General features: G+C 45.8%; 1 pseudogene; it reads left to right on the forward strand.

The window, feature by feature from the left end:
* The first annotated feature begins 5,188 nt into the window (after positions 1-5,188).
* On the forward strand, positions 5,189-6,074 carry LOC136653120 (olfactory receptor 5B12-like; annotated as a pseudogene).
* Positions 6,075-6,366: the final 292 nt, after the last annotated feature.

Genomic DNA, 6,366 nt, shown 5'->3' on the forward strand with positions numbered 1-6,366 from the left:
AACACTCAATTTTAGCGGATGTCCCCTGGTTCTGGTATTATGTGAGAGTGTAAAGAGCATCTCCCTATCCACTCTGTCCATCCCCTGCATAATTTTGTATGTCTCAATCATGTCCCCCATCAGACGTCTCTTTTCTAGGCTGAAGAAGCCCAAACGCCGTAGCCTTTCCTCATAAGGAAGGTGCCCCAGCCCCGTAATCATCTTAGTCGCTCTCTTTTGCACATTTTCCATTTCCAGTATGTCTTTTTGAGATGCGATGACCGGAACTGCACACAATACTCCAGGTGTGGCCTTACCATAGACTTGTACAATGGCATTATAATATTCGCCGTTTTGTTCTCAATACCTTTTCTAATGATCCCAAGCCTTCTTCATTGCCACCGCACATTGAGTTGACACTTTCATCGACCTGTCCACCATGATCTCTCTCCTGATCTGTCACAGACAGCTCAGAACCCATCAGCCTATATGTGAAGTTTTGTTTTTTTGCCTGAATGTGCATGACTTTACACTTACTGACAATAATACACTTACTGACTATAATACTTACTGGTAATGCTGAATCTCGCCATTTCTAAGCTGTAGCTCTTGAATGGGAAGAGGACATTGTGGGTTAGAATGCTGGTTTGCCAAACATGGGGCAGGAATTGTCTTAATGGGATGGAGGGCAGTAGAATTAGAGCTGCGATAGAATTGCCAAATTTTAGATTGAAAGTAACAATAATAAATATATGGCATTTCTTTTTCTTTTTTTAATACTCTCAGTGGAAATATTCACCATTTAAAACTTGTGTTCAGCCCCATTGTTTCCTCCAGCTTTCGTTGCTCAGCCACTTTCTACTTTGGCCTAACTACATGATTCACACAGGTGATCTTACCCAGTCAGGGATCACATTTGTATGGGACAATGCTGCAGTACTACATAGTAAATCACAGCTGTGAATGCCATTGGAGTGAAGTAAGCAGACTTGCTGCCTGAAACCTTGCAAATCTGTCTCGTCAGCTTTGGCATTGACACCTGCCTCTAGTTTAAGTTGCAGCTGAAACTCCACCCCAATTTTGTCCCCCCCTTTCTTGCTTGTAGGTGTGTTAGCAGGTGCATGCCCTCCTGCCACCACTAACTCCTTCTTGTCCACCTGGCTGCTGTTGCTGAAAGCATGGGGAGGGGCATGCAGTGCAGTGGTTCAGGAACATCCTAACACTACTGTCATCTTACTTTCATCTGGCCACCTCCCTCTTGAACCTGCCCAGCCACATTCAAACACACTGACAGCACAATCCTAAGGGCCGTTTACACGACTGGAATGAGTGTTCTAACAGCATAGCTTTATGGCTGCTGCAACCATGACAGTGCCAAAGCCTCAAGTCATGAGTGGCTGGGTTTGTGTAAGAACAAGGACTTGACACCCGCTGCTACTGGTAAGTTTGTGTAAGGGTTAGGAGGATTGAAGGGAGGGTGGAATGGGGTGGGGCGGGCAGAACAGGAAGGTGACAGGGTGAGGAAGAGGACAGATTGGGCCCAGAAAGGGGGTGGGTTCGACTCCCATGAAAACCTAACCCCCTTCCCGGACTATGGAGCTAACGCAGGTTCAAGTTGACCCATGGCAGCTGTTGGGGCATCCCCTGGGGCAAGGAAACAAGTATCCCCTTACCCCAAGGAGGCCTCAACAAGCCAAAATGCCCCTGCAGCATACAGTAGAAATCGTGTTGGCGAACTGGGGAGTTATGGAGTAGTCCAAAGAGACACAGAGTCAACCGGAAGCCCTTCCCAGAGGTAAATAAAACTTTTATTAATCACCTCTGGTTGGCCTTCTGGCTCCTGTTCTAGCCCTTCCCCACCATTAAATGCAGCACATGCTGCATCGAGTATGATGGTGGGTGATAGGATTGGGCGGAATGGGTTGTAAATTTTCAGTTTTCCAGTTCTCCGAAAATTTTAGAACAATTCAAGAAGAAAAAGAAGCAAATACTCCAACATTTATCATCTTTCAATGCCTTTTGTAAACAGTTTTCTCTTAAATAGAATTCTCTTAGCAGCAACAATAGACCATAGGATCCAAACAGCCCAGTTCAGGGCCAATTCCCCTGTACCAATGCAGTGGCACCATTGCAGTTTGAGGGGCATCTTGCAGGGGAATTTTGCATGTTGGATGTCTTTTCGTGGTAAGGGGACATTCAACCCTTTGCCATGGGGAAAGCTCCAGCCAGTGTCTACTTGGACTTAGGCCAACCAATTCATTTGCGCAAGCCTGAGTTTATCCATGTTGGCGAATTAAACCTGAGAAGGGGGATGGGATATCGCAAGCCAATCCTACCCCCTTTCCTGAGCCCAATCTGCTCATCCTGTTGCCACCCTCCCCCTGGCCCATTCCACCCCCATCCCCTCAGCAGTCATTACATTACCTGGTCAATTTGCAAAGGATTTGAATGTGTTCATTTGGAATTCGTACAAATCCTCAGTTCCTTTGGGGGCAAGCAGTGGAACGTGACTGGTTTAGCAACATGCTACTGGGGGATGCAGGGAGGACACATGGATTGTTCAGTTCTATATCTTCAGTGTAATGTGTAGTTCTTCTCAATTCACAATAGACCCTTGAAGCAATTACAGACAAGTTCAACACTCTCTGGATCCCATTAACCTCCAAAGGTATGGGCATGATTCATTATTTTTGACTTAAAATATTTCTGCACTCAAAAAACCATACTGTCGAACCCAGTAAGTTATTTTCACCATGCCAACTATTTCTCTCAGCGCTACGGACAATTTAGAAAGCAACAGTTAAAATGTAGTAGTGCCTTACACAGGATTTAATAATAGATGGCGAGAGATTGAGGTTCTCTCAGAAGATCGATAAATGCCATCCTAAAAAGTCATATGCCCAGTAGGTAAGAAATTGATAATTACTAGATTTTTTTGTTTGTTTGTTTAATCAAATAACTCTTGAAAAATGTCCTGAATGTGAAAGCTCCTCTATGTATGTCTTGAGAATCTGAGAGAGTGAAAATATGATTCCCCATCTCTAGTTCAATTTCACCTTTCAGTCACTGTTCCAAAAATTTTGACTACCATTTTGATTAAACCAGCACTTTTAGAACACTGAGAAAGAAAAAAAAATGAAAGTATATGAGAAAGGACTATGGAGCTCTGAAGAGTTTTGCATTTATCAATGTGTAAAGCCAGAGATATGTTTGTGAGCTTTAACCCCCCATCATTGTTCACCCCCATCATTGTTCATCATTTCACCCCCCCATATTCTTTGTTGTGGGCTCCACCCCCCATCAGACAGTTAAAGATAGCATGAAAGAGAGATCTGTGTGTGAAATGAGTGCACTCCATCAATTTGCTGTTGTGGTAAAATGGTAGACAGCCTGGGAAGGAAAGCTCCTCTCAAACCATTCTCAACTCTCAGAAAACCATGTTTGCCTCCAACTTGGAGAAGCTCCTTTGTCAGTGGGCAGGCGTCGGCATCGGCTACATAACAGGAACAAGAGCAAAGCTAATCCCGATCGCCCCCTTTAAGGAGGTGGTCGGAGTTTGTTTTCCCTGGCCAGGACACGAGAGTCCCTCCCCAAGGGGGAGGCGAAAGGGGGCTGGGTCGGGCAGCCAAGGTGGACCTTTAAAAGGGGACGAGACCAAGCCCTCTTCCTCCTTGTGCACGTGGGCACCGTGGGAATACCTGCCCGCCCGCCCTTGAGGCAGTCTGAGTTTAACTGGTTGCCGTTTGGGGCCAGGTAGGAATTTTTTGCTGCCTGCCAAGATTGGCCAAGAGGCAGGCAGTTTTTTCGCCTACCCCAGACTGTTATGGGCTAGGGGGTTACACCCCCCAGGTTTACAAGCTGCCATCGGTAACTTTAGGAGGGCAGGTGGTGCGGGTTAGGAGGCATGAATGGGACTCTGGCATGCACTTTCAGGCGGCACAGGCAGGGCAGAACCCTATTTCAGTCCTCAGGGGCTTGGCGGCACGAGGACTTAGACAGGGCCCTGGCCAGGACCGCGGGGCACACCTCAGAGGCTCAGCGGCTCGAGGTGGCGCAGTCTGCGGTCTGGCTGCCTTCCCCTTAAGGGATAGACATGGATGAGATGCCCCGTCCCAGCAGCAGGGCGCGACTCAGAGTCGGGTGCATGCCTGCCTGGGGGCAGAGGTTTCTGGTACCGCCCAGAGGTCCCTCCCCGCACCACAGGGGCTTTTGCTGCCTCAGATACTGCAGGTCTCAGCCTCTGCTCCTCTTGTTAATGTGCAATAAAGTGGCCCTTTCTTCCATATCTGTTGTCTTGAGTGTTCATTGGACAGTGCGGAAACAAGGGCAATATAGAAGAAATGGACAAGACAGGAAGAGGCAAAGTAGTGCAAGCAAACAGATCACAAACTTGGCACTTCTAAGGAAATTCCCTAGCAGCTACAGAGCTTCCCTCTATCAAACTCTTTCTTCTTTTTAAAGAGGCAGTTCGGAAGCTGCATTCAGGGAAATGCAAAAGGCTTCAAGTGAGTATGTATTCCAAGGCTAGCTGAGGCTGAGAAGGAGTGATTTTCCTGAAGCTACTCTGTACAACTGGTGCTGATGCGAGGGGCCCTGGAGCAGAGCCCAACACAGATTCCTATGACAGCCCACCCACTTATGGTGCACTGAGCACTTCCATTAACATTGTATGGAAGTTTCAAGAGTGATCTAGGGTCCTCTGCTAGGCATGGCCCCTTGGTCAGTTCCCAAACTGGTCATCCTATTCTGCTAACACCTGTCTACTGCCTTTTTCCTTATTTCCCTACCAATAATCTCTCTGCCCATTATCACCTTGCACAGTGTCCATGTTTGCTTCTAAAATTCATCTTATGAACATATATTCAGGAATGTTCTCTTTTATTGAGGATAACATTTTAATCTTGTTTTAAGAGCTCCATTCCTTCTGAGGTCAACTATATTCAGAGTTGCTTGATAACTGTCTTTGATTTAGTGTCTGCTGTATCTGAAATATTTCTAAATGCAAGGTCATGCTGATTGTTAAGGGTCAGCCGTGTAAACTGATTGACTACAAATGCAGTGATTGCCTGCCTCTTATTTTTTTGTCTTTGTGAAAGTGCCTGCATTAAAAGTTGAAACTGTGATGTCCTCTCCTACCAAAGAAATCTAAATGGACTCCACCGATCCTATAGGAAGACAGAACCAAACAAGTTTCACAGGATTTGTCCTCATGGGATTCTCTGTTGATCCAAAGAGCAAGAGTCTTCTCTTTGTTGCAGGCTTGATCACCTATCTGTTGACTTGGGCAGGGAATCTAATAATCATCATATTGATCTGCGTCAACCAATGCCTCAAAACTCCCATGTACTTCCTCCTGGGAAACCTCTCTTTTATTGAGATCTGCTACCACCATACTCCCAAAGGTGCTGTGGGACCTCCTGTTGGGGGACAAGACCATCACCTTCATTGGATGTGCTCTCCAAATGTATTTCTTTATCACTTTAGCAAGCACAGAGTGCATACTCCTCTCAGTGATGGCATACGATTGCTATGCAGCCGTCTGTCACCCACTCCACTACACCACACTCATGAGACAATCCATATGTATGGGACTGCTAGCAATTTCTTGATGTTCTGGGCACTTTAATTCTATTGTCAACACAGCATCAGTCTTTTCCCTAACATTCTGTCACTCCAATGCAATTGACCACTTCTTCTGTGATATTCCTCCTATACAGTGACTCTCTTGCTCTGATATTTTTGCCAGCCAGTTGGTGACCTTTACTGTCTCCTGGTGTATTCTTGTTGTGTCTTCCTTCATGATTCTTCTTTCCTACATCCTCATTGCCTCTTCTGTTCTCAAAGTCCGTACAGCTCATGGTAGGATGAAGGCATTCTCCACTTGTGCTTCCCACCTCACTGTGGTGAGCATCTTCTATGGTACCATCATTTACACCTACCTACGGCACTCTTCCAGTCATTCCTTGGAACAAGACCGCCTGGTGTCTGTGTTGTATACTGTTCTTACACCACTGTGAAACCCCCTGATTTACAGTTTTAGGAACAAGGAAGTGCAGGGGGCACTATGGAGAACTCTTGGGAAGGGTAGGTCATAGGTACAGAATCAACACCTTGAGGGGTTTAAATCCACAGGATAGTATGTTTATTGTCTCTCATGCACATACATGTATGGCTCTTTCTCACCCTCACACAAAAATTTAAAAGGTTACCATAACTTCCACAAACTTTGGGCAACATCATTAATTACAGGATAGTATGTTCCAAATACATTGAATGAGTTGTCTTTTAACAAATACAGGTGCAGCCTATTTATCCACATATTTTTTATCTGCGAATTTGTCTCAAGGCAAATGGGGTGGGGGTACTGAAAGTGCCTCCTTTGCCCTG

This window comes from Tiliqua scincoides, chromosome 5 (assembly GCF_035046505.1).
Source record: "Tiliqua scincoides isolate rTilSci1 chromosome 5, rTilSci1.hap2, whole genome shotgun sequence".
Lineage (NCBI taxonomy): Eukaryota > Metazoa > Chordata > Lepidosauria > Squamata > Scincidae > Tiliqua > Tiliqua scincoides.